General features: G+C 29.8%; 1 long non-coding RNA gene across 8 annotated transcripts; it reads right to left on the reverse strand.

The window, feature by feature from the left end:
• Positions 1 to 924: 924 nt before the first annotated feature.
• Positions 925 to 8967, reverse strand: LOC111619298. Of its 8 annotated transcripts, none has more exons than XR_002755721.1 (5): positions 8138 to 8967; positions 7743 to 7850; positions 2349 to 2455; positions 1360 to 1484; positions 925 to 1261 (listed from the first exon to the last, which is right to left on the reverse strand). It is a non-coding gene; the product is annotated as an uncharacterized LOC111619298 (long non-coding RNA). The 8 variants fall into 8 exon arrangements; XR_002755724.1 differs by having other exon boundaries at positions 8537 to 8966; XR_002755723.1 differs by lacking the exon at positions 2349 to 2455 and having other exon boundaries at positions 927 to 1261; positions 8537 to 8962.
• Between the last annotated feature and the right edge of the window lie 1601 nt (positions 8968 to 10568).

Genomic DNA, 10568 nt, shown 5'->3' on the forward strand with positions numbered 1-10568 from the left:
ATCTTTTAAAATCATTAACAGAATTTTAATGGAATAAACTCCCTTGCAACATCTAATTTTTACTCAGAATTAACTTCTTGTAGAAAGAAGCTTTTTGAACAATGAAAATGGGTTGCATTTTTTTCCCTTTGGCATATTTCATTATGAAGTCCGAGAAGATTATTTTCAGTGACTGATGGATCATAACAACAGCGTAGTAAAGTATATTATCCATTTAATACTAAAGTAGTGTAAGGATTCGTTGAATATAAAACACATAAATACATTCTCCTTCTTGTAACTTCTTAGTATCATCTCCGTACATATCTTATTTGGTGGCGGCATTCTTAGCCTATGGTCTGAAAGATTCTGTCAATGGCGTCATCCACTCATTTATGGATTTTCACTGGGTACTTCCGGAATATTCTAACATGGGTAACAAATAATCCAGTCCACCCACCACACCAGCCTTAATCTAAGGCATCTTCTAGACATGCCCCCTTTGTCCAGTCATCTATGGAACTTCATAATCATTTTCGTCTAACTTATCCCAGTATTTTGATATATTGGGAATGCTCGGCATAGTGAAAAAACCTTTGATATTCTGAAATTTATATTGACAGTTCTTAAGCTAAGTCTTACAGGTGGCCAAATTGGACTTCAAATTGTTTGCTATAATGAGGTGTTATCTGTATGTTTAACAGTAAAAAATAAGCACTCTCTCTCAAATACACTTTTTAATGTTCTTTAAAACTATATTGTTTGATTTTAAAAGAAGTACAACAAATTCAAAAAATAAATTTAAATACTTTGTTGTCATAGCAATCACAAACATATTAAATTACAAATATTATTAATTACAAGTATTAATTCTTTACATATATAGTAAAATATAGAATGAAAATTTAAACAGAATGAATCTTTATTTATTTAAAATATAAATTTTACAATAATTCATAATTTATAATCTGCTTTTACAGCTATCTCTATTACATTATATATGATAAAGAAAATTTGAACCTAATTTTATTGTGCTTAATTAACATAGGGCTAATTAATCCAAAATGAACATCAAGACAAATCAAACTCTGAATGCCAATTTTTACAAAATTTAAAATTAAAATGGTCCCGGGAATATAAAAGTAAAGTAAAGTAGTTCACTGACCATTTATAGAAGAAAATGTTGCATGCTCTTTGTCATAATGGAAATGTTTGTTAAAAGATTGCAGTGACAAAGTTCAATATCAACATTTTCTAAAGGAAGGTGTGTGGAGCAGATAACCTGAACAATTAAAAAAGAACATTATTTAAAATTGATTCTGAAATATGAATAAATATAGTAATGATTTCAAATAAATGTAATCACTTCCAGCCACTTACCATTGAGTTGATTATCCACAAAGTAATTTTCATACATACATGTCACATAGCTGCTCTATTGGTATGTCAGAAGCCTAAATGATGTCACACAACTCCTGGCTTTAAGTGCTCACAATCAGTTAAATCTATTAAACATGTAAAAAATAAAATGTCAGAATCATCAATGTATTCAAGAGTTACATAGAAGAGTTGAAAAAACAGCTATTTTTAATATAAAAATAAGTAAACAAACATTAAAATTCTAGTTAAGCTTCATTTTCATATGTCTTAATAAAAATTAAACCATATACTAAGAGAAATAAAACAACTTCTTTTAAAAGAAATGGTTTATTTAAAATTGTAGCATTTTCTAAAATTTAACATTGAGTTTAGCAAAAATAAGAGTGTTAATTACAGCTTAGATAGAACTTCTGGTTATATAAATGGCATTCTAGATATTAATGCAAATAAATTAAGTGTAGTAGTGTGATTTGATTTGTGTAAATCTGTAAATTTCAGTATTGGGTGTTGTTAAGTTATGTACTTTATGAATGAGCAATGGTGTTAAATTGCCCCAATTCTAAAAAATTACCCAAATAAGTGTATGTACTATTTGATAATTGAAATAAGCTAAGAATTAATTTTTTAAAATAAATCCTGTTATCAATAGGTAGACATTATAAATTCATATTAATTACTCATTGATAATTTTAAAACAAGATTATATTATGATTTAAACTCTCTGCTAATGTTTTTCTTAAATGTTTATAATTTATCTTGATATGAAATAAATATAATTTGAAGGATTAATTTATTACTTTTAATTAAAACTGCAATTCTTATTATTTTGAATGTGCGAATGAATAACATTACATTTCAAGTATCATTCTACTACAGTACAATAAATTCTTAGATTCATCAATGAGGATACTAAACTTTTATATGCCATTTTCTACTGCATCAATGTATAGAATACATAACAATTTAGAATGAAAATGAAAATGCCTTACCTTTTTTTTGTTTTGCTTCTTGTTAATTGTTTGAGCAAAGAAGTTTTTAAAATGATTCCATGTCTCTTTGGAAAGTGGATTATAAAACTTGAGAATGATACTTCTTCCTGGAATAATTTAAGAATTTAATTATTAAGAATAGAAGAGATCAAGATGATTATTAATTAATTTAATATTGAAATAATTGTTTAATACAAGACATTTATTGTTTCATTCAAAAGAATATAAGACAATATGCAAGCGAATATCATTTATAATCTGATAATTTAATTCGATGCTAAGTGAAAACAACCTTAAATATTTTAAGTAAAAATTTAAGACTTTTACATTTAATATTCTATCGACAATTATTCAATTTTGATCGCTTATAAATAAAAAACGTTACATTGCCTGCGTTATTCGGGTTTATGTAATTAAACATTTACGAAAAATCTCGAAATGGAGGGAAAAATAACTCGCAATTTCCAGAAAACTTTCTATTTCAAGATGGCGTCGGCAATACGAAATCGAACGAATTCGAATCGGTGGAACGTGCGATAAATGCGTCACACGTTACGTCATAAGTTCTACGTCAGAATATTAACTAATTGCAAATCTTTTCTTTAAAATGTTAAAATAGTCCTTTTTTTTGTAAAATATATTTGTAATAATAAATAACATTATAAAAACGCATTCCGTAACCTTACAGGTTACAGGCCGCAAATCTAGGTTTAAAGCGTATCTAATTTAAATTATTTAATTTTGATATAAATCGAAAAATATTAAGTTACCTACGTTACGCGAGTTTTCATTATTAAAATTTGTACGAAAAATGTTAAAATGGAGGGAAAAAGAACTCGCAATTTCCGGAAAGCATAAATTTCCAAGATGGCGTCGGCAACAATACGAAATGGAACGAATTCGAATTTGTCGTTGCAATGCGTCACGCGTTACGTCACGAGTTTTACGTCATAGATGTAATATTTCGAGTATTTTAATTGCATTTTTTAAAGGAAAGTTTATTTTTAACAAATTCTTTTCTCTCGGATTTGGCAGAATATTTGTTAAATGTAAAACTTCGCTAAAAAGAAAATTTACTCAGATTACATTACAAGTGGTTGGGGTTTGATTGGAAACAATTGCTTCCACCATTGTAAGATCGGGAATTTACAACATATTTCATACAACTGAAAGTTTTAATTTATATTGCCACAATATTTTCTTAACTGTGAAAGAATGGTTGCTGCACTTCCTTCTTGCGGATTGATTGTGTAATTTACATAATAAACATTCCTAGCACCAAATAATCTGTCAGATTATCTATTGAGTTATTTTTGAGCCTAATAACTAATTACATAAGAAATCAATTTGACTTGAGATAGGTGCTTTAGCTGCTCTCCTAATAAATTTAATAATTAGGATTAAATTAATGTTAAATTTAGAATATTCTGAAAGGACATTGTCCATTGTCTATCCCAAAGGATATTGTCCAAAGGAAATAATTGTCCAGAATGGGACTCAAATCCACAACTCCTGATTAGTTTAGAGATGCATTGTAGGTTACACTACCCAGATTCTATATGATTTTTATTTCCAAAACGGTTAGTGGATTTAGATATAAGTACAGTTAACTATGTTAGATATAAGTACACTTAAAATTGTGTTGTTGTTGTTTTATTAAATTAAAGAATCAACAAAAAAGAAAAATATTCCTAGAAAAACACTATTCTAATCTGTTTAATAGTGAAATCTGATGGTCAGAAGTAATATCCTGGAAATGTTTAACAGATCATTTTTATTTATGAATTAAACACCTTGATAATATGTTTTTTTGCATGAGTGCTTTTCATTGGATATATTGTTGTGTATATTATAATATTGGATATTTAAAAATAGTTGTAAAATCCTGGAATGGAAATAGTCAAATCAAATAATGAAGTGATGTACAGTACATTAACTGATGACTATTCAATAAACACTTCAGTTTAATTAAGGCATAAAAATGAAGTAAGAATATAGTTTGTATATATATTTTTGGCCAGAATAGGTCTACATGTAATAAAGTCAGATACAGAGTATATTGTTTGGGTTCTTATAGTTTTATCTCTTATCCCATTGTTAGCATATGAGCCTTGAACATTACCACCAGAGTACGTTTGAGCCAAATTCTGGATAAGGTTTCTATAGTAACCTGTTTTATAGCAATATATTCAAACTGTTATAGTCATTTGCCATTTCAGTAAAATCTGTACAATGGGTAAAGGGTCTTTTTGTCAGGGCTCTAAAAGCAGCTATTTTGTATACATCAGGGGTTATTGGAGCTTGCAGATATAAATAATGGTGGGTGTGATGGTTTGTAATATAAATTTGGATGAATATTTTAATTTCTATTGTTGATTTTAAGATCCAAAAAAATGTACCATTTAGTTGCTGGCATGGTCTAATTTAATACAGTCCATAAGGATTGTCATTCATTTGTTGTATGAAGCCATTTATATCTGGTTTTGTTTTCCATATAATAAAGATATCTTCCACATATCTTTTGCACATAAGCATACATGGTAGAGTTGATAAAATCATTTTTCCAATAATATTATATCTGACAAAGGACCCCAGGCAAGAGGCTATCCACAGGTGCCCCTCTCTTTTGAACATATGTCTTGTAATCATAGTGAAAGAAAGAGGAATAGCATGAAATATGTGCTTAAATCCAAGATAAATTTGCAATTGACTTGCTTATTGCTTTTATGTAATAAATGTCTAAGAGGGCAAAAATTTGTTGTAATTTGTATTAAGTGGCACACAGGTACAGTATAAAGTCTAAGACTGTAATATAAACATCTCCTATAAGTTGACTACCACAAATCATCAATTATTTGCTCTGTTTTACTGTTGGATAATCTATAGGTTTTTAAATAATCTTTAAATAGATTATGAATAGCATTTTCTAAAAGGCAAGTACGCAGCATGGCATTACAGTTCATATAGTGTTGCCTGATTTATGGATCTTTGTGAATGCAAAAAGTTTAGGAGTATTAGCAGAATTTGCCATTACACTATCTAATTTTAAGGTTCAAAAAATCTAAATCCAATAAATACAACACCAAAGCTATGTGTGTGTGTGTGTGAACCCACACAGACTTTATAATTATAATCATTAACATTATATCAATAATAATACATAAACAGTAATTACAAAAGATAATTAAAAGTAGGTAAATACATTATATCCCTCTCAGAATTTATGCAAAGAATAACTCTATAATAAAAATATTTTGGAATTAACTGATTGTGTGATATGACTTTTTTGTCTTGACTGGTATAGTTTGTATTATTGCATTATTAAAGTCTTTAATAAACTGTTTGAAAATTTATGCTCTTATATGATTGCATTTTGTAATTTTTAGCTGTAAACTGAGTTTAATCAATGTCCCAAATTTAGCTAAAAGAAATATTACTTATTTGCATATTAGCTACTCTCAATCTCAATATACTCTATCTCAATCATTTAGAACTTATTTTTGTTAGAGAGTAACAAAACAAACAAATTCTTGTTTACTCCGACAAAGTGAATGTTTCAATGAATGCCAGTCTTCACAGCAACATCTGTACTGCCTGAATCCCTGATTCTGCTGAATTTCCTTTCTCATCCAGGTCAGGTGAAATAATGCCACTTTTATTCCATCATTTATGGATTGATGGTTTGACAAATGCTCACACTCCAGCAATCAATAATTAAGGATCTCATTAAGGATTTTGAATTTCCTTTCAATCTTGGAATGAACTTTTAAAATCATTGACAGACTAGGAGACACCTCCACCATGATGTTTTTTCCCTTCAGTGTTTTTGTCTGATGACATTACTTACTTTAAATTACTGAAGAACCATAACTACAGTATGGTAAGGATGCATTGAACTGAGACTCTCTGTTTTCCTCTTCCTTCATGTAACTTCCCAGCATCATTTCTGTTATCTTCCTGTTTGGCAGTTCCCTAGTATTGATCACAAAACTATTTATATGTCTTTCAGTGTTTGTTTTTTGGGATCATTCCAAAACATTCTGAATATGTAGTATGTAACCAACTATCCGATCAACCCATTTAAAAAAACTCTAAAGTCAGTTCCTTGATTTGACAGGTCTTTCAGGCAGTTTCTTTTGGGTGGACAACCTTGACACTTTCCAACTCCTGTCATTCAATTCTTCGATTCCATCAATTTTTTTCTATACCAGGGAATTTCAGCATAAGATCCAGAAAACTATTTTAGATTAATGAAAGTTTTCTTACAATGAACTTTCTTAGGTCAAGAATTCTTAAAGCATTAGTCATATGAGCAACAAACTAGTAATTCAAAATTTTTTCACTATTCAGTAGAGTTAATTATCTGAAAAATTGATTAACAAAAGTCAACTTCAGAAAGTACTACTGGCACTGGTAGAGTATACATTGCCCCATTACTACTATTCTTGGGGTCAGTATTTCCTTCAATTGTTAGAGAAAGTATCAAAGAGAGCTAGTGGAATTATCAGGAAATGATCATCTTTATAAAGTTGACTTTTCAGAGATCTGTTCAAAAGACTTGAAATTATTCCTTTTGAAGCATATACAGAGAGTTTAAAGAAGTCCTTGTGGTGCTTTTCAAGGTTTGGGGTTCATTTCATTTTGTGTTTGGTGGGAGACCACAGACCCTGAATCTGAATCACTCTCAACTGTTAGATATCCCTTCCTTCAGGAGGGTTCGATCCTCCAGACCTGTCTCTTTATTTTGTCACATAACCCTGCCACAGATAGATGGAAGATAGACAGAATAGAGGTGATGGAATTCACTCTCCAGGAGGTGATAAACAAATGGACAGATAGTTTGATGGAGCAGATTACATTGGTCAACACCACCACACAAAGAAGCAGATATTATCTTCTCTGGGTACAACCAACAAGGCAGGCAAGCTACACCAGCCCATCACACAGAGAGAGATGTATGTGTTGTCAGCAGGAAAGTATAGAAACAGAAATATAACTGTCGACAGTTGAGAGGACTACCTAATAATTTTAGATAATTTGGAGTTTTGCCAATGGTACCTAACCAATCAAGTGCATTGGTGTGAAGTTTGAATGGATTGTTTTTGCAGTGTGTTAAACATTTTTTTAAAAATTTACCTGTATCATTGAAATAAATAACACATAAGTTGTAAAGTTCTGTTTTCTTTTTTTAACAATAAATTAATTTTTCTAAGTAAAATTGTAATTCATATTATTCTAAATGGCATAAATGAATAAAATTATTATTCAAACATCATTCTACTACAATAAATTCTTAGATTCATCAATGAGGATACTAAACTTTTATATACTACTTTCTACTGCATCAATGTACAGAATACATAACAAATTAGAATGAAAATAAAAAAGTCTTACCTTTCCTTTGTTTTGCTTCTTGTTAATTTTTTGAGCACAAGAAGTTTTTAAAATGATTCCATGTCTCTTTGGAAAGTGGATTATAAAATTTGAGAATGATACTTCTTCCTAGAATAATTTAAGAATTTAAATATTAAGAATAGAAAAGATCGAGATGATTCATTAGCTAATTAATTAATTTAATATTAAAATAATTTTTTAGTACAGGACATTTATTGTTTCATTCAAAAGAATATAAGACAATATGCAAGCGAATATCATTTATAATCTGATAATTTAATTCGATGCTAAGTGGAAACAACCTTAAATATTTTAAGTAAAAATTTAAGACTTTTACATTTAATATTCTATCGACAATTATTCAATTTTGATCGCTTATAAATAAAAACCGTTACATTGCCTGCGTTATTCGGGTTTATGTAATTAAACATTTACGAAAAATCTCGAAATGGAGGGAAAAATAACTCGCAATTTCCAGAAAACTTTCTATTTCAAGATGGCGTCGGCAATACGAAATCGAACGAATTCGAATCGGTGGAACGTGCGATAAATGCGTCACACGTTACGTCATAAGTTCTACGTCAGAATATTAACTAATTGCAAATGTTTTCTTTAAAATGCTAAAATAGTCCTCTTTTTTTGTAAAATATCGCTAAGATATTTGTAATAATAAATAAAATTATAAAAACGCATTCCGTAACCTTACAGGTTACAGGCCGCAAATCTAGGTTTAAAGCGTATCTAATTTAAATTATTTAATTTTGATATAAATCGAAAAATATTAAGTTACCTACGTTACGCGAGTTTTCATTATTAAAATTTGTACGAAAAATGTTAAAATGGAGGGAAAAAGAACTCGCAATTTCCGGAAAGCATAAATTTCCAAGATGGCGTCGGCAACAATACGAAATGGAACGAATTCGAATTTGTCGTTGCAATGCGTCACGCGTTACGTCACGAGTTTTACGTCATAGATGTAATATTTCGAGTATTTTAATTGCATTTTTTAAAGGAAAGTTTATTTTTAACAAATTCTTTTCTCTCGGATTTGGCAGAATATTTGTTAAATGTAAAACTTCGCTAAAAAGAAAATTTACTCAGATTACATTACAAGTGGTTGGGGTTTGATTGGAAACAATTGCTTCCACCATTGTAAGATCGGGAATTTACAACATATTTCATACAACTGAAAGTTTTAATTTATATTACCACAATATTTTCTTAACTGTGAAAGAATGGGTAGCTGCACTTCCTTCTTGCCGATTGATTGTGTAATTTACATAATAAACAACAACCCAGCACATTTCTATTACCAAATGATCTGTCAGATTATCTATTGGGCTATGTTGAGCCTAATAACAAACTATATAACAAATCAGTTTGGCTAGAGGTAGATGGTTTAGCTGCTCTCCTAATAAATTTAATAATTAGAATTAAATTACTGTAATGTTAAATTTAAAATATTCTGAAAGGACATTGTCCATGACTAAAATATCTAATTATTCTTAATACAATATTTTACTATATCTTCCAGAAAATTGTTTTTCGCCCCCAAAATATAAATTGTTACTAATCGCCCTTCAACATGGAAAAACGCCCACACGGGGGCGATATCGCCCCCGTTGAGAAACACTGGTCTAGGGCCCATTCGTATTCGTTTGTTCGATAAGCCAGTGAAAACCGTAGACTTCTCTAAATGTGTTTTTAGTAGATTATCTGACGTACTTAATAAATAAACAAGTTCAATATAATTACCTCTGTTATTAGATTCAATAGATTCCCTATGCCCTCTGCCAATTCTTGCTTTAATAAAAAACATATAACATCTATTAATTTAGATATAATATATCTGTTAACCGTAATTATCTTGTTATAATTTCCAATATTTATTTTATATTATTTACTAATGTTAATAGATTGTCCGTCATTTCTTTTCTAATTAATTCGTTTTATGACCAGGTAGTGTCCATGGAAATTCCAAAATTTACAACTTTTCAGTCATTCTCATTGAACTGGAAAACTTTCTGTCTTTATTACATCTAATATTACGAAGAAATCAGTCCCCACTGTACTCGGCTAGGGATTGGTTCAGTTAAGCTTTTAAGAAAAATTCCTGCTTTTTCAGCAGGGTTTTATTTAAGTCCCTAATTCAATAATCTCTTAATTATTTAACTACTTATTAATTTAATTAATTTAAGTAGAAATAAGTTGAAAGCTGTTACTTTGAACTTGAATATTTGTAGTCTTGGAAAAGAAGTGGAAAGACAAATTTTTATGACAATGGATACATAAATCGTAAATTTAAGGAATATAAATTCTAGAGCCTTTTTTTTGTACCTTGTGCGTCTCATTTATTAAATTTCGTTGTAAATGATGCTGCCAAAGTAACAGTTAATTTTTAACATTGTACAAGAATTGTACACGTTTTTTCCTGCATCCCCTTATAGTTGAGACATACTAAATTGTAATATCACTAGTTTAATATTGAAATCTGTAAGTAATACAAGATGGGAGAGAGGAATAAATATATCAAATATTTTAATGGATTTTTTTAAAACTCCTGTCAACTATACAGAACTATCATAAAAACATACCAGTAAACTCCTATCGGTTGGGTTAAGTTATAAATCTACTCGCGATTCGCATAATGGGGCTAGGGGGGCCAAATATCTAGTAGGCAGGCGTCTAACAGCCCAGAACCTGTCCCGGAGAGAATAATTGGAAGCGTTTTGGTGTGGCTTCCACCAGCTAAACTGATCTGTAAAGTGCATGCGCGAATGCCTATAATCGGGCTGCTTTACACCGTTCAAATATTTTCGCCCTGGA

Source organism: Centruroides sculpturatus, unplaced genomic scaffold (genome assembly GCF_000671375.1).
Source record: "Centruroides sculpturatus isolate CEXI.00-Female unplaced genomic scaffold, Cexi_2.0 scaffold46, whole genome shotgun sequence".
Taxonomy (NCBI): Eukaryota; Metazoa; Arthropoda; class Arachnida; order Scorpiones; family Buthidae; genus Centruroides; species Centruroides sculpturatus.